The sequence below is a fragment of the Medicago sativa genome, chromosome 5 (assembly GCF_051527215.1).
Source record: "Medicago sativa cultivar Bolivia chromosome 5, Bolivia_mono, whole genome shotgun sequence".
NCBI lineage: Eukaryota > Viridiplantae > Streptophyta > Magnoliopsida > Fabales > Fabaceae > Medicago > Medicago sativa.
In genome coordinates this window covers 28689723-28715124 of record NC_140753.1, presented here as the reverse complement: position 1 = coordinate 28715124, position 25402 = coordinate 28689723, and the positions used below count along the sequence as shown (strand labels likewise).

General features: G+C 38.2%; 2 long non-coding RNA genes and 1 other non-coding gene across 3 annotated transcripts; all 3 read right to left on the bottom strand.

The window, feature by feature from the left end:
• Positions 1-6500: 6500 nt before the first annotated feature.
• LOC146921565 (small nucleolar RNA R71) lies at positions 6501-6607 on the bottom strand. The gene has a single exon (XR_015013033.1). It is a non-coding gene; the product is annotated as a small nucleolar RNA R71 (small nucleolar RNA).
• Positions 6608-15739: 9132 nt separating this feature from the next.
• LOC146921564 (uncharacterized) lies at positions 15740-19177 on the bottom strand. The gene is made up of 2 exons (XR_015010778.1): positions 18771-19177; positions 15740-16041 (listed from the first exon to the last, which is right to left on the bottom strand). It is a non-coding gene; the product is annotated as an uncharacterized LOC146921564 (long non-coding RNA).
• Positions 19178-21988: 2811 nt separating this feature from the next.
• LOC146921563 (uncharacterized) lies at positions 21989-25402 on the bottom strand. The gene is made up of 2 exons (XR_015012174.1): positions 24996-25402; positions 21989-22290 (listed from the first exon to the last, which is right to left on the bottom strand). It is a non-coding gene; the product is annotated as an uncharacterized LOC146921563 (long non-coding RNA).

The following is a 25402-nucleotide window of genomic DNA, read 5'->3' as shown; positions in this document are numbered from 1 at the left end:
TTCGGGTTGTCAATCCTATTTGATGGATATAAGATACAGTATAAAAACGAACATATATGAATTAAATCTAACTTTAGATTATAAACTGAATAAAAACTTTATTAATATAATCCAACAAATAAGAAGGGGTTCATCATAGAACTCTGTTTAGTCACTCATGAAAATCGACATCATTACAAAACAATAGAAAAACATACCTTAGAGAGAACAAGATGAGGATGAAAATCCTCTGTCTTGAAGCTCTTGATGCTTAACCCTTGCCTCGTACCGCTAGCTTTTTGAATGAATAAAAGAGTGTGCAAGAGTCTCTATTTATAGTGCATCATTACTTAGGAGTTAAGAGAGTGAAAATAGGGGTTTTCACCAAAAACAACTTTGAAAACAAGCAAACAAAAATTATTGCTCGTTCTCATGCACATGGCTTGGAAAACAAGCAAACAACAATTACTGCATGTTCTCATGCGCAGGGGTGCATGGCTCGTGTGCAAGAGCGTATGAGGCAGCCCCTCCTATGCGAATTTTTCCGTTTTCGACCCTTTTTCAAGCGTTCTTTCGTCATGCAATGCCTTGGAACTTCAAATGACTTTTCTTCACTTTGTATTGTCTTCAAATGTCTTCTACAAACCATTGAACTTCAATCTTCATCTCATCGATCCTTCACTTGATGTCTTGTTTTGCTGATTAACATGATTTCTCACTAAAACGGCTCAAAACACATATGAAGTTGGATGATTTAGGATAAAACTGAATTACATCGACTCGAATAAAAACAGTACAAAAATTTCTCAAACCATTGACAACCCCTCTAATTGACTCATGATTTGCCTTCAAATGAAAATAAAATAACTAAAAATATCATATGTTATTCCATCATCAATATCACTAGTAAATTCATTTTTAAGTACAATATGATTAATCAATGCAACTAAGTTTCTATCCGACTTAATTATTGTAACACCCTAATTTCACTTGACAAAGGTTATGTTAGGATGTGTTCGTAATTATGTGTGTATGAGTTTTGATTGTATTTCAACTACTTAGATTTTAAGGATGTAGTCGGAGAAAGATTAAAATGAGTTAAATAAACCAAATGTGAAAGAAAAAAAAACAAGTTTAGTTTTTTTTTTTTTGAATCAGAAAAAAAAAACCAAGTTTAGTGTTTCTCATTGTATTTTGTTTTCGTTTTGAATAGTATGGATTTGATGTAAATATCTTCTACATGAACATTAATAAAATGAGGCGTTTTTTGAGCTATCATTATTTGTGTACGATAGGAAAAAAAAAAGGAACGAGCACATTCCATTATTCCTAGCCAATGTTATGTGCTCGAGCGGAAATGGAAAGTCAAAGATTCCTAGACAGAAATATGTGCTCAAGCAAAAATGGAAGTCAAATTTCCTAGATGACACCACCCTTCGATAAACGAAGGAAATTGTGTCCTCGTGAGTTTAGCTCAGTTGGTATGGACAATGCAGGTCCGAGGTTCAGACCCCAGCCACCAAAAAAAAAAGAAGGGAATTGTTATAGGTGAAAAAGAAAATCCAAAGCTTCAAAAAAAAATCCTAGTTGACACCATCCTTTGAAAAATGAAAGGAATGGTTAGGCGAATATGGAATGGAGCAACACAAAAAAATATATTGACTCCCCAATGTGGATAGACACCATGTAGCGGAGGTATAGTCACACTGATAAGCGTCTACTTCAAACCTGATCTTAACTTGGTAACATGGAAGAGAAGTTAAACCTCGGCTATTCCTAATGATGTCCAACAAAGAGCCCTCGACGACCAAACAAAGCCAAACATAATGTCCTCATTGTTGGGAAATGCCTGCATAATTTCCCTCCTCCGTGAACTCAAAATAGGCACTTTAGCGGAAACGTAAAATGACACACAACAAATTTTTAGCGTGGAAAACCTTCTCAATGTGAGTAAGGAAAAACCACGGGACCCGTAGGCCTCTTAAATCTCTACTATAATAATAATGGGAATACAAATCTTCACCCTCAGGTGGACCTAACTATGTATCTCAATTTGTAGATACAGCTCTCACAAATTGGCTCACTATATTTTTCTCTCACACTCTTATGAGGAACTCTCTATTTTTCTCTCAACTCTATGAGTGAGGATTTTTCTCTCTTTCTCTCAACACTCTGTGTGTTGAGGATTTCTTGTTGTTGTTGTTGTGTTTTGCTTGCTGCAATTCCTCTCTATTTATAGAGGAAGCTTAAGCTACTGTTGATGCAAATTGCTTTCTCCTTTCTTGGCTTTCGGCTGGCACAAGCTGGAAAAGCAACTTCAACAAGTTGTAATTCTTTCTTTTCACATGTGGCTGGACCCCACAATTCTCCCCCTCCAGCCAAAGGGAAACTATCCTTCGATTAGTTTGGGGTTGCTGCCAAGCCTGCAGCTTCTTTACAAAACTCTATCTTCTCTTTTGGTAGAGCTTTTGTCATCATATCTGCTCCATTGTCATTGGTGTGGATTTTCTCTATTTGCAGCAGTTTACTCTCCAACACATCACGTATCCAATGATACCTCACATCGATGTGTTTCGACCTTGAATGGTATGTCGAATTCTTGCTGAGGTGAATTGCACTTTGGCTATCACAATAGAGAACATAACTTTCTTGATTCTGGCCTAACTCTTGCAGGAACTTCTTCATCCACAGGATCTCCTTACAACCTTCAGTGATTGCGATGTACTCTGCTTCTGTGGTACTTAAAGCAACGCACTTTTGTAGTCGCGATTGCCATGAGACAGCTCCCCCTGCAAAGGTAATCAAATATCCGGATGTGGATTTTCTTGAATCTACATCTCCGGCCATATCAGCATCTACATATCCAACGAGCATTTGATTTCCATTGCCAAAACATAAGCACTTTTTGGCAGTTCCTTTTAGATACCTCAGTATCCATTTCACAGCACTCCAGTGTTCTTTTCCTGGGTTTGATAGGAATCTACTCACGACTCCTACAGCATAACCGATGTCTGGCCTCGTGCAGACCATGGCGTACATAAGGCTACCCACAGCTGAAGAATAGGGCACCTTGCTCATTTCTTCTTTCTCTTGGTCATTCTTTGGACATTGTGTCTTACTGAGTTTCAAATGACCAGGTAGCGGAACATGCACAGGTTTTGCATTATGCATGTTGAACCTTTCAAGAACTTTCTTGAGATAATCTTCTTGTGACATCCACAACATTCTTTTTGAACGATCTCTAACGATCTTCATTCCAAGAATCTTCTTCACTGCACCCAAATCCTTCATAGCAAAAGACTTGCTCAATGCTTTCTTGAGAGCATTTATCTTTGCCTTATCTTTTCCAACGATAAGCATATCATCAACATACAACAAAAGTATGATGGATTCTCCATTTTCATAGTTCTTCACAAACACGCAATGGTCTACTGATGTCTTTGTGAAGTTGTGTTGGGTCATGAAGAGATCAAACTTCTTGTACCATTGTCTTGGAGCCTGCTTTAAGCCGTATAGACTTTTCTTCAAGCGACACACAAGGTGTTCTTTGCCTGGTTCAACGAAACCTTCAGGTTGCTCCATATAGATTTCTTCCTCTAGGTCTCCATGCAAGAATGCTGTTTTAACATCAAGTTGTTCTATCTCTAAGTCTAGTTTTGCAGCTAGACCAAGGATTGCTCTAATGGATGTCATCTTCACCACCGGTGAGAATATTTCTTCAAAATCAATGCCTTTCTTTTGATGGCACCCCTTCACGACAATTCGTGCTTTGTATCTGGGGTTTGGGTTGTTCTCTTCAGACTTGAGCTTGAACACCCACTTATTTTTCAATGCTCTTTTTCCATCTGGTAATTTTACCAGGTCATACGTCTCATTCTCCTTTAAAGATTGCATCTCTTCTTCCATGGACCGCAACCATTTTTCCTTATTGGTTGTCTCTATGGCTTCCATGAAGCTTTGAGGTTCCCCTTCGTCAGTGATGTTTACATATTCACCTGAGAAGTATCTTTTTGATGGTTGTCTAGATCTGGTCGATCTTCTCAATTGAGGTTTTTGTCCCATCTCAACATCATCATTATCATCAGCATCATCATCTACCATCTGTTCTTCATGCATTGGTTGATTTTGGTCTCTCTGATCAGGCTCCTCCATTTGATTGGGTTCTGTTAGCTGATCACGATCATAATTCATTTGAGGAGTCTCTCCCCCTGAATTGTTTACCACAATAGTCTTTGGCTTTTTAGATCGAATGTCGTGGATTGTCTGATCTTCATAGAATGTCACGTCTCTGCTTCGAACCATCTTCTTAGTAGCAGGATCTCATAATCTAAAGCCAAGTTCATCTTTTGGTGAACCAAGGTATATGCACTCCTTCGTCTTAGCATCTAGCTTTGCTCTTTCATCTTTTGGAACATGCACAAATGCCCTGCATCCAAAGACTCTCAAATGACCATAGGAGGCTTTCTTTCCATACCATACTTCATCTGGTATCTCTCCATTTAAAGGTCTTGAAGGAGACAAATTTATCAAATCAACTGCAGTTCTCACTGCTTCACCCCAAAATGATTTGGGAAGTTTTGCTTGAGAAAGCATGCTTCTGACTTTCTCTGCTGATGACATGCTGTCATTACGTAATTTTTAGGACTTATTTTGACATTTTGATAGAGTTCTAAGCAACATTAAGTGTCCAGGAGCAGTTAAAAGCATCAAATATGGAAGAACTGGAAGAAGCCAATCGTACTGCGATTTGCTAATCGCAATACGATTTCTTGAAGTCAGAAAGCATGTTTTTTGAAGAGTTGGATCGCAATACGATCCATACCATCGTGATACGATTTCAAGGAGGGCTTTAAAGGAAATTAGGGTTCAAAGTACCAATCGTGGTACGATTTGTGCCATCGTGGTACGATTTTGGGCGATCAGAACTTGCCTATTTAAGCTGAAGTCAGTCTCAAACAAAGGGGATTACGATTTTGGAGAGCTAAAGTGCGATTTTAACACCCAGAAGGCTGCAGCGGAGAGGATTTCATCATCTCTAACCCAGTTTATGTATGTTTTAATTCTTTCATTGATTATGCTATTTGTAAACTCAATTATGAGTAGCTAAATCTCTTAGAGATTAGGTCGGAGATGAACCTATGTAACCCTAATTGATCATATGTTGCTGTGAAACTCTATTGTTTATTAATGAATTTCTAGTCTTTATCCAATTCAATTGTTCTTAATGCTTTTTATATCCTGATCAAATATAAACATGATTTTGTGAGATCGAATGACTACTGACCATAGCTTTCGACTTAGACCTAATTGAATTGTTCTGATAAACATGGTTAGTCTAGGAATGGATAATCGTTTGTTAGTGATATTAGGTTAACGTTCATAAAACCTTCAAGGATTATTAGACCACCTAAGGAATTAGGGGCTGTAGTTTAAGAAGAGGGTCCTAACTCAAGGGATTGATTAGGGCTAATTTGTTAACTATCGTAAACCTAGAAAATCATTAGTAACAATAGGTGCAGTAACCAATTAGGGGAAACATAGAGGATTCAAAGACCTGATCTCATCTCTCTCCATATTTTCTTAATCAAATCTATTCTTTTTTATTTGATTTCTTAAAAATCAAACCAAATCTACTGCCTAGTGGCAAAACAAAATAAACTTTTATACATCCTAATTTTATAACGCGATTGAATTATTGAAGTTAAAAACAGTCCTCGTGGGATCGATATTTTTACTACTTCGATAGTATTTGGTGCACTTGCCAGAGATCTATCAAGTTTTTGGCGCCGTTGCCGGGGACTGTTGAATTATTTCAACAAGGCAATTACGTTATAATTTAGGGTTTTTGCAATTTAATTTTCTGTTTTAATTTTTATTTTTCTGTTTTCATATTCACTTGATTACTTTGCGTTGTGCAGTGCTACTAAGGTATTTTGCTGTTTATGCGAGGTAAACAGAGCTCTGACGACTTAGAGTACGATCCGGAAATTGAAAGAACTGCTAGAGCACTTCGGAAAGCTGTCCAATCGCAAAGGTTAGCTCAATCCGTTCCACCGGGTGTTCGAGAACAAGTACCGGAGCAACTCTCAAGTGAATCTGAAACAATCTCTTCTCCTAAATCTGCAACTATGGAAGGAGAAGGAGTTGTACCACCAAGACCTAAACTAGGAGACTACGGGTTAGCCACTCATCGCGGTCAACTGACCCACACTTTTCAACCAGCTAACCCCGTAGCTTTCGACATCAAGACAACTGTCCTCAACGGTTTAAGGGACAAGCAATTCGATGGGACTGAAGCTATGAGTCCTCATGAACACTTGAGTCGCTTTGCTGAAACCTGCGAGTTTTGTGTGCAACCAGCCACCGTGACTGAAGCACAAAAGAAGCTAAGGCTATTTCCTTTCACCTTGACGGGAAGAGCAAAAGATTGGTTGCTAACAATTCCAAACGGGACTGTCCAAACATGGGAAGAGTTAGAGCTGAAGTTCTTGGAGAAATATTTCCCGATGTCTAAGTATTGGGACAAGAAGATGGAGATCTCTAACTTCAAGCAAGGAGAAGGTGAATCATTGTATGATGCTTGGGAGCGATTCAATTTGCTTCTTAAGAGATGCCCTAATCATGAGTTCACCGAGAAACAATACCTCCAAATCTTTACTGAGGGGGTGACACCAAACACAAGAATGTTCTTAGATGCTTCCGCGGGAGGTAGTCTCAAGAGCAAAACTGATCATGAAGTCCAAGCTTTGATAGAAAACATGGCTGGAAATGAGTATCGTGCTGAAGCTAAGAAGAAGGAAAGAGGAGTGTTTGGGGTGAGTGAACAAACTGCTATCCTTGCTAACCAAGCAGCTATGAACAAACAAATCGAAGCTCTAACTAAGGAGTTTCAAGGCTTCACTTTGGCTCATAAGCAACAACAAGTAGCTGCAATCAAGTGCGACTTATGTGGTGAAGAACATCCCAATGGTGAATGTGTTCCAGAAGGATCAAATGAAGAAGCTAACTTCATGGGAGGTTATCAAAGGCAGAATCAATACTACAATTCAGGCATTAACAAGCATCCAAATCTAAGCTACTCAAATAACAATGCTTTGAACTCTCAGATGCTCACTCCTCCTCAACAACAACAAAGGAAGCCATCAGCTCTTGAGGAAACTATGATGAATTTCATGAAGATGACTCAAGGCAACTTTGAAGAGATGAAGAAGAGTCAAGAAGCTGAAAGAAAGAACAATGAAGCTTCTAGGAAGATGCTTGAAACTCAACTGGGGCAATTAGCTAAGCAATTGGCTGAACAAAGTAAAGGCGGATTCTCAGGTAACACTAAAGACAACCCTAAGAATGAGTCTTGTAATGCTATTGAATTGAGGAGCAAAAAGGTTTTGACACCTTTAGTTCCAAAAGCTCCAAAGAAGGTTGATGATGTAGTTGAGGTGGAGGAGAATGATGTAGTTGAAAAAAATGATGAGGGTGTAGTTGAAAAAGAAAATGATCAGGGAGTAGTTGAAAATGAAAGGAAGAAAAAAATAGAGGGAGAAAAAAGTGAGAAGTTAATTGATGAAGATTCAATCTTGAGGAAGTCGAAGAGTCAAATTTTGAAAGATGGAGACAAACCACAGGTTATTCCATCATATGTGAAGCTTCCATACCCTCACCTTTCAAAGAAGAAAGAAAAGGATGAAGGGCAATTCAAGAAGTTCATGCAACTTTTCTCGCAACTACAGGTGAACATTCCTTTCAGTGAAGCTCTTGATCAAATGCCGTTGTATGCTAAGTTCATGAAAGACTTGTTAACCAAACGAAGGAAGCCTAAGGATGATGAGAACATAGCACTTTCTGAAAATTGTAGTGCTATTCTTCAAAAGAAGCTGCCACCTAAGTTGAAGGATCCTGGTGCCTTTACTATCCCTTGTTCAATTGGACCGGTAGACATTGGAAGAGCTTTATGTGACTTGGGAGCAAGTATAAATCTGATGCCACTTTCAATGATGAAGAAGCTTAAGTGTGGGGAACCAAAACCAACAAGAATGACCATTACTTTAGCTGATCGGTCAATCTCTTATCCTTTCGGTATACTTGAAGATGTGCTAGTCAAGGTTAATGACTTGGTGTTCCCAGCAGATTTTGTGGTCTTAGATATGGCTGAAGATGAGGATATGCCACTCATTCTAGGAAGACCTTTCCTTGCAACTGGTCGTGCTTTGATTGATGTTGAACGTGGAGAGTTAATGTTGAGATTCCACAATGAGCAGGTAGTTTTCAATATCTTTGAGGCAATAAAGAACCAAGATGATAACCACAAGTGTTACCGGATTGACGTTAGTGAAGAAACAGTCGAAGAAAACTCCTTTGAATCTCAACCTATTCAACCTATGGAAGGGGAAATTGTGAAGCTTATTGAAAGTAAGAAAGAGGTTGAAGATGTGGATCTAAGGAAGTCTGGTGCACATGGAACTTTCAAGGGCAAGGAACAAAAGCTGAAACGGTACCGTAAAGGAGGACTCCCAAACAATGAAGAGGGGGAGACATCAACTGATCCTTAGGGATAGTCATCAGTCAAGCTAGTGACGGTAAAGAAGCGCTGGGTGGGAGGCAACCCACTGATTTATTTTCAGGTATAATTTATAGCTTTCAGCTTTTAAATTTTTTCTTTTGGAACAAAACACAAAAACAGGCAGAGGATTGTAATACAATACTGATGTTGTATCACAATCTCCCTTTCCAAGAATAATTATTTTTCAAAAGTAGAAGTCCAAAAAAAAAGTTTAAATTTTAAAATATTGGCATTCTGACTTTACAAAATCGCATTACGATTGTAAAATCGTAGTACGATGGTGAAGTCAAACACCTGGACTTTGACTTTTGATATCGTATTACGATTGGGGTATCGCAATACGATAAATGGAAAAATTTTGCACCCTTTCTGTTTCAAACAAATCGCACTACGATGGTAGAATCGCATTACGATGGCATCAAGAATTTGAAAGATATAACCGTTACAAACTTCAATCGTAATACGATTATACAATCGCAGTACGATTTTATCAGGTTCAATAAAAACCCAGCAGTTGCAAGCACAACCCATTCGACCCTTTTCCTAGTGTTACTCTGCCCAAATTTCTCCAGAAACCCTAACCACGAAATTCATCCCTTTTCTACCAATTTTTCATCTTCCTAACACTTCCCAACATCAATTCACTCAACAACCTTCATCTTCATCCACATAATCCAACATATTCATCCAACCCTTTTCACCAAATCATCCAATTTTCATCAATGGCACCCAAACAACAACCACCTTCCAAACCATTGACCCGTCAACAATCCAAGCCTAAGAAAACAACCACCCAACCTTCATCTAGCCAAAACAAACGCAAACGAACCGCCGTCCCACCAACAAACGTTAACCGGTTCATTTCCGAAGATGCTAGAGCGTGGTTTGATTATTGCAAGGGTTTTGAAGTGGTGGGAGAACGAAAATTTGATGTGGTGAATCTCACAAAGTATCCAGTCTTTGACACAATGCTTCGTGAGAGAGGATGGGAAGAGTTGAACAACATGGTACCGGAAGAGAATAACAAGTCTGTGGTGATGGAGTTCTATGCAAACGCTCGTTTCACGGAAACGAAATATCAATCCTACGTTCGAGGGAAGGTGATAGATTTCAGTCCTGCTGCTATAAACAATTTGCTTGGGTTAATTGCACCGGAAGAGTGTGCGGTTCGGAGATTGGAGCGTGAAGCAAAAAGTTGGGGTGATGATCGATGGGCTGAGTTGCTTGCCCAAATGTGTAGGCCAGGGGCTACATGGAAGAAAGCCCGGATGTTGACTTATGCTGAATTTTTGCCCATTCCAAAGGCATGGGCCTCTTTTGTTATTCAGACGCTTGAGAGCACTTCTTGCTCCTCTGAGATTCCTCTCAAGCGAGTACTCACTGTTTCTGCTATTCTTGATCAACAACACATAAATGTTGGTGAACTCATTGCCAACAACATTCATATGATCGCAAAGGGTAGCAAGTCAGTCTATGGGCATGGGAGCATGATTAATTGGCTATGTGAGAAGATGCTGGTGTTAGAATTTGAGGGTGACTTGCATACTCCTACCACAAAGCCTATCACTGACAAGACTATGGATGTCTTGATGAAAAAGTACGCGGATTATATGCGGAGGAGAAGCGGTGAACCTGAAGCACCACCACAGCAACAGCCACCACAAATGGAGCATGGAGAGGGTAGTAGTCAGCATGGTTCTTACCCTCCAGTTCATCCAATGGTTCTAGAGTATATGTTCAGTTCTGCTAACTGGATGAATGAGACCTCTGATCTCATGTGGGTTAACCGTCCGAGGTTCTCCGCTGAGTTTGCTGCAGAGGCACAGATGCATAGGAGGCCTATCACCGGGTCTTATGAGAGGTTTGACAAGTCTAGGGAGTCTATGGATGCTTACTTTGATCGCCAAGAGCGATATGCTGCTTTCATGAAGAAGGAGATCACTGATGATTTCGAGGCAGGAGAGAAGGCAGATGCTGATGACTTCTTTGATGGGATACCCGGGACTGCTGGTGATGATGATGTGGATATGGGACTGGATCACTGAGGGTCCAGCTTTGCTTGTTTTATTGTTTTGTTGTAATTTTTATTTTCTATTGAACAATTTTATTTCATTCCGTATTATTTTTTTTTATTTTATTTTCTCGTATTGTCAGAAGTCCATTGAACTAATTTCCCCGTTTGTGATAAATTTGCACTTGTTTATTATTGACGAATTTGTTTGTTATGTGACCTATTCCAGTTTAGTAACAGTTGTCTGATGAAACGGTATTCTAAAAGTTCAAAAGGAGGGGTGACTTGATTCAAAGGCGAAGTGTACGGCGTTGCTAGGTAGTCACATACTCCCACAAATCTCAGCCATAAGGTTCATTGTCAAATCTTGTTTTTCAATTTACTTATATTTAGATTAGTTTTCCATGCAACTACATTTCTAGAACTTGCATTGTTTCTCTATTATTAATTGGTCTTTGTCAATTACACACTGAGGCAAAAGTGCTTGGTCCTGTGAGCCTTTTTGAAGCCTACCCTGTTTTAATTTGTTGAATTTATCCTTTCTTAACCAATTGTGAGCCGGTAGGATTAGAACTTTTTGTTCGGTGACAAACTACATTACAAGCCTAGAGACTTCTAGGATTTGTCCCTTAATGTATTTTCTGAGTTAAGGCATTGTAGTATGTTGCTAAAGATTAAGTTTGGGGTTGCTATTGGAATTTGCAACCAATTAAGTTTGGGGTGGGGGTACTAGAGAATAAGAGAACAAAAATGAAAGAAAAAGAAATTGTCATGCAAAATATACACAAAAATGGTGTATCAAAAAAAAAAAAAAAGAAATTGAATGATGAAAAAGGGACAAAACATTTAAAATCCGAGTAACTTCAAACTCGATTGTCCCTAAATGTTAAAAATATTCTCTAGTACCTTTGCATTAATTGTTATTCCACAAGGTGAATGATTGAAGGATTGAATTTTGTGCTTTAACTTCCGTAGGAATGCCTAACTCAAATTTTGTGTAGCCTACTTATCCAAATATATCCCACCTTTCACCTAAGCCCCGTTATAACCCTAAAGACCTCAAAAGTGTGTAATGATATTGACTTTGATTGATGTTTAGAAACTTTTCAAGCGTATGGTAATATGTAGACCTGCATGTCGACTGGTAGAACCCTGTTTCAATTGAATGCGTGGAGTTGTGAATTGGTGGATGCGAACAAGTCAAACTAGCTCATCTTTAGCTAGAAGGAGAATGAACTTTTGGGTACTATCGTTTTGTCAGGTAACTGTTATTTTACTGTCGTTTGTCACTGTTGCAAGCAAATTCCTTGAGGACAAGGAATGGTTTAAGTTTGGGGTTGTGATGACATGCTGTCATTACGTAATTTTTAGGACTTATTTTGACATTTTGATAGAGTTCTAAGCAACATTAAGTGTCCAGGAGCAGTTAAAAGCATCAAATATGGAAGAACTGGAAGAAGCTAATCGTACTGCGATTTGCTAATCGCAATACGATTTCTTGAAGTCAGAAAGCATGTTTTTTGAAGAGTTGGATCGCAATACGATCCATACCATCGTGATACGATTTCAAGGAGGGCTTTAAAGGAAATTAGGGTTCAAAGTACCAATCGTGGTACGATTTGTGCCATCGTGGTACGATTTTGGGCGATCAGAACTTGCCTATTTAAGCTGAAGTCAGTCTCAAACAAAGGGGATTACGATTTTGGAGAGCTAAAGTGCGATTTTAACACCCAGAAGGCTGCAGCGGAGAGGATTTCATCATCTCTAACCCAGTTTATGTATGTTTTAATTCTTTCATTGATTATGCTATTTGTAAACTCAATTATGAGTAGCTAAATCTCTTAGAGATTAGGTCGGAGATGAACCTATGTAACCCTAATTGATCATATGTTGCTGTGAAACTCTATTGTTTATTAATGAATTTCTAGTCTTTATTCAATTCAATTGTTCTTAATGCTTTTTATATCCTGATCAAATATAAACATGATTTTGTGAGATCGAATGACTACTGACCATAGCTTTCGACTTAGACCTAATTGAATTGTTCTGATAAACATGGTTAGTCTAGGAATGGATAATCGTTTGTTAGTGATATTAGGTTAACGTTCATAAAACCTTCAAGGATTATTAGACCACCTAAGGAATTAGGGGCTGTAGTTTAAGAAGAGGGTCCTAACTCAAGGGATTGATTAGGGCTAATTTGTTAACTATCGTAAACCTAGAAAATCATTAGTAACAATAGGTGCAGTAACCAATTAGGGGAAACATAGAGGATTCAAAGACCTGATCTCATCTCTCTCCATATTTTCTTAATCAAATCTATTCTTTTTTATTTGATTTCTTAAAAATCAAACCAAATCTACTGCCTAGTGGCAAAACAAAATAAACTTTTATACATCCTAATTTTATAACGCGATTGAATTATTGAAGTTAAAAACAGTCCTCGTGGGATCGATATTTTTACTACTTCGATAGTATTTGGTGCACTTGCCAGAGATCTATCATCTGCAATCGTCCAGTTCATCCTTTCGGCTACTCCATTCATCTGAGGAGTCTTGGGAGGTACTTTCTCATGTCTTATTCCATGAGATTTACAGTAGGCTGCAAATGAGCCTATATACTCTCCACCGTTGTCTGTTCTTAAACATTTCAGTTTTCTTCCAGATGCCCGTTCTACAGAGGCATGAAATTCTTTGAAAACCTGAAGAACTTGATCTTTCGTCTTCAATGGATACACCCACACTTTTCTAGAGTGGTCGTCAATGAAGGTAACAAAGTATTGTGAGCCACCAAGGGACCTTTCAGATGTAGAGCAAACATCTGAATGAACAAGATCTAGGATATGTTTTCTTCTTCTTGCATCATCCGATCTTTGAAAAGATACTTTGTGTTGTTTGCCTGCTAGACAATCTTCACAAGATTCCAGTGGTTGACCCTTGATGTTTGGAAGATGATTCTTAGCAAGAATCTCCAAACTTTTCTCGCTCATGTGGCCAAGTCGTTTGTGCCACAGTTCTTTGCTCATGTCTTGAGATACATTGATATCTCCCTTGTTTATCTTTCCCTGCATAACATACAGAGAGCCTTCCTTTTTACCACGAGCAATGATCATGCTTCCTTTACTGAGCTTCCATCTACCAGCTCCAAATTGGTTTATCATACCAATATCATCTAACTTTCCTGTTGAGATAAGATTTAGACGCATGTCTGGAACATGTCTAACCTCCTTCAACACGAGCTTAGAGCCATTATCTGTAACCAGAATCACCTCGCCAATGCCAACAATCTTGCTTGTGACATCATTGCCCATCTTTACCATACCAAAATCTCCTTTTTGATATAATGAGAAGAATTCTTCATGAGGAGTTACATGAAAGGATGCTCCTGAGTCAATTATCCAAATTCAGTCATTAGACGCTACATTTAGATAATTTTCATCTTCAACGAGAAAGAAATTCTCGTTAGTTGCTACGACTGCTGTCGTGGTTCCATCTTCTTTCTTCTTTGGATCGATTATATCAGGATGGATCGTTCCAGCCTGTTGATCTCTCTTGAAGAATCTGCACTCAAAATTTTTATGGCCCGGTTTGCCACAGTAATAACAACTTAGTTTAGTGTGAGTCTTTGATCTGCCTCGTGATTTTTCACGGCCACCTTTTTGACGGTTCTTGCTCCTTCCTCTATTGTCAACGACGTTGGCTTCGAACTGATTGTTCAAGCCTCTTTCCCTTCGTCTTGACTCTTCATTTAACAAGCAGTCAGTGACTGAATCCATGCTAAGTTTTCCATCTGGAGCAGAATTGCTGAGAGTGACAACTAGAGTGTCCCAACTTTCAGGTAAGGAACTGAGAAGTAGAAGTGTTTGCAACTCGTCATCTATCTTCATTTCTGTTTTTGTTAGTTGATTTACAATACCTTTGAAGGTATTTAGATGCTCGATCATGTTTTGACCGTCTGAGTATTCTAACTTCACCAGTCTTCTAACAAGGTGTGCTTTGTTTCTGTGCGTCTTCTTTTGAATCAACGATTCAAGCTTCGTCCATAACTCATACGCATTGGTATAAGTTGACACATGCTCAAACAAGCTTCGATCAATGTATTTTCGGATCATAGCCACTGTCTTCCGATTCTCCGTCTCCCATTCCGTAGCGGCCTTCTTCTCGGGTTTATCTTTTTGGGTGATTGGCTCATGGAAGTCTTTGCAATACAAGTGGTCTTCCATCATTGGCTTCCAATATGTATAGTTGTCAGCCGTTAGCTTGAACATATCACCATCATGGCTGATTGAACCATCCATCTTGAGTTACACAGGAAATAATTTCTTTAACCAGTGTCACTAGTATCGTATACTAGAAAAAATGAGTTTGTGAATAGTGCACCAGGAAAATTCCCAGGTAAGAGAGGTGGGTCAATAGACACACTTAAATACCAAGTCTTTCCTTGCCAGAACTTTCCTAGACATGCAATATATCACTACCTCACTTTATATCTAGCGACAAGAAATTTCTTTTCTGATGTGGAAGATCAAACAATGTTGCAGCCACAGAGCATACTAAGAATTATCTTGCAGATACAACACCTCAGAGTCCCAGAGCAACGAGTGCTCTGATACCACTGTTGGGAAATGCCTGCATAATGTCCCTCCTCCGTGAACTCAAAATAGGCACTTTAGCGGAAACGTAAAATGACACACAACAAATTTTTAGCGTGGAAAACCTTCTCAATGTGAGTAAGGAAAAACCACGGGACCCGTAGGCCTCTTAAATCTCCACTATAATAATAATGGGAATACAATTCTTCACCCTCAGGTGGACCTAACTATGTATCTCAATTTGTAGATACAACTCTCACAAATTGGCTCACTATATTTTTCTCTCACACTCTTATGAGGAACTCTCTATTTTTCTCTCAACTCTATGAGTGAGGATTTTTCTCTCTTTCTCTCAACACTCTGTGTGTTGAGGATTTCTTGTTGTTGTTGTTGTGCTTTGCTTGCTGCAATTCCTCTCTATTTATAGAGGAAGCTTAAGCTACTGTTGATGCAAATTGCTTTCTCCTTTCTTGGCTTTCGGCTGGCACAAGCTGGAAAAGCAACTTCAACAAGTTGTAATTCTTTCTTTTCACATGTGGCTGGACCCCATGTAACACCCTATTTCTATTAAGCGGTAAAACGCGCTAATACATCAGACATATTCTAGAAATAGATGCTACGTCTCCGAATAAACCACAATACATACATGCATAAAGATCATGTTACACAACATAGCAGCGGAACAACATATAATTCATAAACATATCTGGATCTCCAAACAAAATACAAATGTATCTCCAAATCTCAAATAACAGAATATCTCAACAACTCCGAAATACCAAGTCAAATAAACATCATGCAAAGACTATCCTAGATCAGAGCCCTAATCTAGACACTTGCATGAAAAAGAGGAACTCCACTCCTCGGCATCAACAAGCAACAACTAAGCATCCTGCACGCCGTCTACCCGTCCATACAGAAAGGTAGGCGGTCCACCACAGACCACTGAGGGTTAGCATTACATCATCATAATCTATAAAAGATTTAAACAAGAACATTGGAAATGAAAGATATATTCAAGAATACAAAATAACAAATCATACATGTATTCACAGGTATTCATGATTCTCATACCATTCAAACCATTCCATATCATCATTCCAAGTTCATATCAACAAGTGTATCATACACGTATCACATATACATAACCATCCCTCCTAGAACACTAGCATCACATGATCATTATTATCCCCCATCACTTACATTTCAAGCTATCACATTATTATCATAGCATAGCATGCATATTCAACCTCTAATCAAGTCATCAACAAAAGCTCATCATTTATCAACATCAATCAATGAAAACATTACTCACTTCATTACTCATCTAGCATGCTTATCTCAACAAGTACAATTCATCATATCGAAGTTATAAGCAAGCCATCATCATTATCAAAGAACATCACAACATCATATATATATATATATATATATATATATATATATATATATACATATACATATACAAATCTCACCTCATCATTATTATTAAAATAACCATCATCAATTGATTCACCAAGTGTATAAGCACAAACAATTAAGGCATGCAATTAGAGCATAATACAATTATTCACAACCATCTACAAAATTCACCAATGTACATATACACCAATCCACATCATCACAACATTCACCAAATTTCACCAATACACAAATTCACCAATGTACATATACACCAATCCACATCATCACAACATTCACCAATTTCACCAATACACAAATTCACCAAGTCATATATTCAATTATGACACAACTCATCAATTATTCAAATGCATGCAATGTTCTAGACTCTTCTCTAGATGCATGTGGTACCAAAACACCTCAAGGTCGTCACCTTCGATGCAACAAAAACATCGTACTCACCTCAATTGGATATAAAATCCGCCACCATCAGTCTTGGATATAAAATCCACCACCATCAGTCATGAATGCATGAACATATGACTCGACTCAATATATATGTTCACACAAACAATAATCACCTCAACATCACCAATACTTGTACATATGCAATCAACAACAATTCACCACCACTTAACATATGTACAATCACCAACAACATCCATAATTCAAGCAACATATAGTTGTCACATATATACACCACCAACAATCAACATTTAACATGTTCAACAAATAACATAACATAAACATGTTCATCACCCTTCAATTAGTATATATGCATCGACAACATTCACAATACAAGCAACATATAGTTGTCACACGCATATACATCACCAATCATCTTCACATAAATCGACATATAGTTGCCACATTTCCATATAATTCTTTACAATCCAAATAAAGGAACAAATACAACATATGATCACAAACATCATATTCATCACTCAATAACCATTCATACACCATTTCATAGTCATATTAATCTATTCATAAAGGGTTCATAAGCAATTGGCTCTCAAAAATCATTTTATACCAAGTTCGTCTCCAAAAACACAACGTTGAAAATAATTGAGCACCTAAGCCAAAACCAAGTAAACGAGCTCAATTGCCTATGCCATGTATCCTCACAAGTCACACATATGTGCAGTAGAGGTTACATAAGCATTTCATCGGCCAAATACGATGAATTCATAAAAATCACAAAGTTCGTCTCACCGAAACACTTCTCAAGAAATTTTCCATTTTCTAAGCAAAACAAGTTAAATCCCTCACCTCATAGTTTAAATACTACTAAACACCTTAATTGAACTCATAAAACATAAGTCTGAAGTTTGGAAACAATCCAAAGGGTTTGGGTCGATTTAGAAATAGTTATGCGGATTTTTTCGTAAAATTTTCTCTAAGACCTCCTCAGAGTATTTGCCTCATAACTCAAAAACCAAGAATCATTTTCAAGTCAAACCAAAGCCATTGGAAAGCTAACAAAATTATCTACAACTTTCATGTTTACACCGAAAGCCAATTCAAAACAGAAACGAGGGAAAAAGACGCAAGAAAGCGAAACAGGGGATGCTGCCACTGTGCAGCTCGCCGTGGCGAGTAAATCTACTCGCGAGGCGAGTAAGCTCACCGAAAGCACCTCCTGCTCGCCTCCAACTCGCCTCCCACTCGCTGTGGCGAGTTGGGACAGTCCTGTTACGAGAAAAACTCACTTTTTCACCCCAAAACCCCAATTTTGACTTCCCAAAGCTCAAATTTGATCCCAAAGTTTGTTTAAACATTTCTAAACATGAAAAGACACTCAAAATCATGTAAAACATGCATCAAAACATCCTTACAACAAAAATCATCATTTGACCCATTTTTCAACAAACATTCAAAAACAACACAAAGTCATATCAAACTCTCCAATTATGATTACCCAATGTTTTAATCATCAACAACAACATCTATCAACAACAACAGCAGCTAAACATCATGAATTCACCAACAATTCATCACAACAACATCTCATATCACCATTTTTGGGCAAAAATGCAAAGTATACATATAACCACAACTTAAGCATGTAATTTCATCATCAACAACTCAATTAACATTTAATTTACATACCCAAACATTGCATCAAAACATGAACACGAATTTACAATCAATTAGGTTCAATTCATCAATTTCATAAAATGGGTAAAAAGAAAAAGAGATGAATTATGGTTGAAACCTAACCCTCTTACCTCTAACACCAAGAATCTCTAACCAAAGCTTCAATTTAGCTCCTAGATGATGAATCCCCTCTTCAAGCTCTAACCCTTGTTCTTCCCTCTAGCCTCTATCTCTTCTCTTCTCAAATGAAATGAAATAAAAATGTTTGTAAACCTAATTCTCACCAACACTAGAGTTTATATACTAGCTCTATTCAAGTGGGCTTATTTCTTAAACCTTAATGGGCCTAACCCATTTCTATTCTAACACTCAAAATGTCACTACTCACTTACCGGTAAAATATAACACTAACGGTCACTTAACGGTAAATAAAATAATTACTACACCCTCTAGCACTTAGTAAAATAAAACCCTCACTAAGCACTAAAAATAATTTTCTGCAAAATTACAAAATTGCCACTGCCCTCAAAATGACCAAAATGCCCCTAAGTCCAAAATGACTAAAATACCCTTCTAACACCGAATTCTACGATTCCCAACCAAAAATACACACGGAGGCAAATAATCACATAAGAGCACATATAACACACATAAATAAATAATAAAATAAAACTAGCGAAAATCGGGCTGTTACAACTCTCCCCCACTAAAAAGAATTTTCGCCCTCGAAAATTACCTGAAGGAAACAACTCTGGATACGCAACTCTCATCCTACTCTCCGATTCCCAAGTGGCACTCTCGCCAGTTGGTCCAACCCAAATCACTTTAACCAAAACGACCTCCTTGCCACGCAAACGCTTCACTTCACGATCCTCAATCCTAACTGGCCAAGTCTCAACGGTTAAATTATCCCTTACTTCCAAATCATCCACTTGAATCACATGGGACGCATCATACACATACTTCCTCAACTGAGACACATGAAACACATCATGAAGATTCGAAAAAGATGGTGGTAACGCAATCTGATACGCTACAACCCCTACCTTCTCAACAATCTCAAAAGGTCCAACAAAACGAGGAGTCAACTTCCGACACTTCAAAGCACGTCCGACACCAGTTACAGGATTCACTCTCAAAAACACATGATCACCAACCTGAAACTCGATGTCCTTCCTCCTCTTATCATGATAACTCTTCTGTCTATTCTGAGACGCTCTCATCTTCTCTTGAATCATCTTAACCTTCTCGGTCGTCTCTTTCACAACTTCCGGTCCTAACAAAACACTTTCTCCTGACTCATACCAACACAAAGGAGTTCTACACCTCCGACCATACAAAGCTTCAAACGGTGCCATCCCGATACTAGAATGAAAACTGTTGTTGTAGGTAAACTCAATCAACGGCAAACATTCGATCACTGACACCTTGCTCCAACACACAAGCTCTTAACAAATCTTCCAAACTCTGAATAGTCCTCTCCGTCTGACCATCAGTCTGGGGATGATACGCATAACTAAACCTCAACTTAGTTCCCAAAGCATCTTGCAAACTCTCCCAAACTTAGAAGTAAACCTCGAATCCCGATCCGACACAATACTAGAAGGAACACCATGCAATCTAACAATCTGCTCAATGTAGATCTCAGCCAACTTCGCCACAGACATACCAGTCTTAATAGGAACAAAATGTGCCGACTTCGTCAACCGATCAACAATCACCCAAATAGAATCAAAACCCTTAACAGTCTTCGGCAAAGCTCCAACAAAGTCCATTGATATACTATCCCACTTCCACTCTGGCACAAACAACGGTTGCATCAAACCTGACGGCTTCTGATGTTCAATCTTAGACTTCTGACAAACCAAACAAGCATACACAAACTCTGCAATATCCTTCTTCATTCCAAGCCACCAAAACAACTTCTTCAAATCTTGATACATCTTAGTTGCTCCTGGATGAATACTCAAACTACTTCTGTGACCTTCTTCCAAAATCTGCTTCTTAAGCTCAAGTACACTTGGCACACAAACACGATCACGAAACATCAAAACACCGTTCTCATCCAATCTAAAGTCTCCACCTTTGCCTTGATTAACCAACACCACTCGATCTACAAGTTCCAAATCTTCCTTCTGACCATTCTTGATCTCCTTCAGAATATTACTTGTCAGCTTCAACATTCCCAACACAATCCTTACATGCTCGGCATGCTCTTCCTCCGACTTGGAATACACCAAAATATCATCGATCAACACCACCACAAAACGGTCCAGAAAAGGATGAAATATTCTATTCATATACTCCATGAAGACACCTGGCGCATTAGATACTCCAAATGGCATCACAGAATACTCATAGTGTCCATACCTCGTTCTGAACGCAGTTTTGGATATATCTTCCGCCTTTACTCTAATCTGATGATATCCTGACCTCAAATCAATCTTACTGAACACTTCTGCACCAACCAACTGATCCATCAAATCATCAATCCTCGGAAGTGGATACCGATTCTTGATTGTCACCTTGTTCAACTGCCGATAATCCACACACAACCTCATGCTTCCATCTTTCTTCTTAACCAATAACACAGGAGCACCCCACGGAGAAACACTTGGCCTAATAAACTGCTTCTCAAGCAACTCTTCCAACTGCTTCTTCAACTCACCCAACTCTAATGCAGACATCCGATACGGCACAATCGAAATAGGACTCGTTCCCGGAACCAAATCAATTGCAAACTCAACTTCCCTCTCCGGCGGCAACTCGGTAATGTCGTCCGGAAAAACTTCTGGAAACTCTTGCACTACCGGCAAATCACCAACTCCTTTCTCACTACTCTCCTTCAAGGAAGCAAACATCATGAACACACTAGCTTCGCCATCCAAGGACTTCTTCACTTGCTCCGCGGTCAAGAACTTCCTACCTTCCTCAGCCACCGGCTTAGAAAACGTTACACTCTTGGTCAAACAATTAATGTTAACACCAAAAGTCAACATCCAATCCATACCGAAAATCACGTCCATATGCTTCAACGGAAGACACCCAAATGCAACTCAAAATCAACATGAACCTTAACACAAACCACAACCAACTGAGCCTCCGCAGCCAAAGATAGCTTCCCTTGCCAGACCCAACAACATGAAACAACCTGCTCCTCCCCCACTACGCTCAAACCCACCTAAAAGAACGGAACAACACAACAAGTACCGACAGTACTCCCGTACATGTCGCATACAACAGGAAATTCAACGGGTTTTGGTCTGGACAAGACCGACCACGGCTCTGATACCAACTTGTAACACCCTATTTCTATTAAGCGGTAAAACGCGCTAATACATCAGACATATTCTAGAAATAGATGCTACGTCTCCGAATAAACCACAATACATACATGCATAAAGATCATGTTACACAACATAGCAGCGGAACAACATATAATTCATAAACATATCTGGATCTCCAAACAAAATACAAATGTATCTCCAAATCTCAAATAACAGAATATCTCAACAACTCCGAAATACCAAGTCAAATAAACATCATGCAAAGACTATCCTAGATCAGAGCCCTAATCTAGACACTTGCATGAAAAAGAGGAACTCCACTCCTCGGCATCAACAAGCAACAACTAAGCATCCTGCACGCCGTCTACCCGTCCATACAAAAAGGTAGGCGGTCCACCACAGACCACTGAGGGTTAGCATTACATCATCATAATCTATAAAAGATTTAAACAAGAACATTGGAAATGAAAGATATATTCAAGAATACAAAATAACAAATCATACATGTATTCACAGGTATTCATGATTCTCATACCATTCAAACCATTCCATATCATCATTCCAAGTTCATATCAACAAGTGTATCATACACGTATCACATATACATAACCCTCCCTCCTAGAACACTAGCATCACATGATCATTATTATCCCCCATCACTTACATTTCAAGCTATCACATTATTATCATAGCATAGCATGCATATTCAACCTCTAATCAAGTCATCAACAAAAGCTCATCATTTATCAACATCAATCAATGAAAACATTACTCACTTCATTACTCATCTAGCATGCTTATCTCAACAAGTACAATTCATCATATCGAAGTTATAAGCAAGCCATCATCATTATCAAAGAACATCACAACATCATATATATATATATATACATATACATATACAAATCTCACCTCATCATTATTATTAAAATAACCATCATCAATTGATTCACCAAGTGTATAAGCACAAACAATTAAGGCATGCAATTAGAGCATAATACAATTATTCACAACCATCTACAAAATTCACCAATGTACATATACACCAATCCACATCATCACAACATTCACCAAATTTCACCAATACACAAATTCACCAATGTACATATACACCAATCCACATCATCACAACATTCACCAATTTCACCAATACACAAATTCACCAAGTCATATATTCAATTATGACACAACTCATCAATTATTCAAATGCATGCAATGTTCTAGACTCTTCTCTAGATGCATGTGGTACCAAAACACCTCAAGGTCGTCACCTTCGATGCAACAAAAACATCGTACTCACCTCAATTGGATATAAAATCCGCCACCATCAGTCTTGGATATAAAATCCACCACCATCAGTCATGAATGCATGAACATATGACTCGACTCAATATATATGTTCACACAAACAATAATCACCCCAACATCACCAATACTTGTACATATGCAATCAACAACAATTCACCACCACTTAACATATGTACAATCACCAACAACATCCATAATTCAAGCAACATATAGTTGTCACATATATACACCACCAACAATCAACATTTAACATGTTCAACAAATAACATAACATAAACATGTTCATCACCCTTCAATTAGTATATATGCATCGACAACATTCACAATACAAGCAACATATAGTTGTCACACGCATATACATCACCAATCATCTCCACATAAATCGACATATAGTTGCCACATTTCCATATAATTCTTTACAATCCAAATAAAGGAACAAATACAACATATGATCACAAACATCATATTCATCACTCAATAACCATTCATACACCATTTCATAGTCATATTAATCTATTCATAAAGGGTTCATAAGCAATTGGCTCTCAAAAATCATTTTATACCAAGTTCGTCTCCAAAAACACAACGTTGAAAATAATTGAGCACCTAAGCCAAAACCAAGTAAACGAGCTCAATTGCCTATGCCATGTATCCTCACAAGTCACACATATGTGCAGTAGAGGTTACATAAGCATTTCATCGGCCAAATACGATGAATTCATAAAAATCACAAAGTTCGTCTCACCGAAACACTTCTCAAGAAATTTTCCATTTTCTAAGCAAAACAAGTTAAATCCCTCACCTCATAGTTTAAATACTACTAAACACCTTAATTGAACTCATAAAACATAAGTCTGAAGTTTGGAAACAATCCAAAGGGTTTGGGTCGATTTAGAAATAGTTATGCGGATTTTTTCGTAAAATTTTCTCTAAGACCTCCTCAGAGTATTTGCCTCATAACTCAAAAACCAAGAATCATTTTCAAGTCAAACCAAAGCCATTGGAAAGCTAACAAAATTATCTACAACTTTCATGTTTACACCGAAAGCCAATTCAAAACAGAAACGAGGGAAAAAGACGCAAGAAAGCGAAACAGGGGATGCTGCCACTGTGCAGCTCGCCGTGGCGAGTAAATCTACTCGCGAGGCGAGTAAGCTCACCGAAAGCACCTCCTGCTCGCCTCCAACTCGCCTCCCACTCGCTGTGGCGAGTTGGGACAGTCCTGTTACGAGAAAAACTCACTTTTTCACCCCAAAACCCCAATTTTGACTTCCCAAAGCTCAAATTTGATCCCAAAGTTTGTTTAAACATTTCTAAACATGAAAAGACACTCAAAATCATGTAAAACATGCATCAAAACATCCTTACAACAAAAATCATCATTTGACCCATTTTTCAACAAACATTCAAAAACAACACAAAGTCATATCAAACTCTCCAATTATGATTACCCAATGTTTTAATCATCAACAACAACATCTATCAACAACAACAGCAGCTAAACATCATGAATTCACCAACAATTCATCACAACAACATCTCATATCACCATTTTTGGGCAAAAATGCAAAGTATACATATAACCACAACTTAAGCATGTAATTTCATCATCAACAACTCAATTAACATTTAATTTACATACCCAAACATTGCATCAAAACATGAACACGAATTTACAATCAATTAGGTTCAATTCATCAATTTCATAAAATGGGTAAAAAGAAAAAGAGATGAATTATGGTTGAAACCTAACCCTCTTACCTCTAACACCAAGAATCTCTAACCAAAGCTTCAATTTAGCTCCTAGATGATGAATCCCCTCTTCAAGCTCTAACCCTTGTTCTTCCCTCTAGCCTCTATCTCTTCTCTTCTCAAATGAAATGAAATAAAAATGTTTGTAAACCTAATTCTCACCAACACTAGAGTTTATATACTAGCTCTATTCAAGTGGGCTTATTTCTTAAACCTTAATGGGCCTAACCCATTTCTATTCTAACACTCAAAATGTCACTACTCACTTACCGGTAAAATATAACACTAACGGTCACTTAACGGTAAATAAAATAATTACTACACCCTCTAGCACTTAGTAAAATAAAACCCTCACTAAGCACTAAAAATAATTTTCTGCAAAATTACAAAATTGCCACTGCCCTCAAAATGACCAA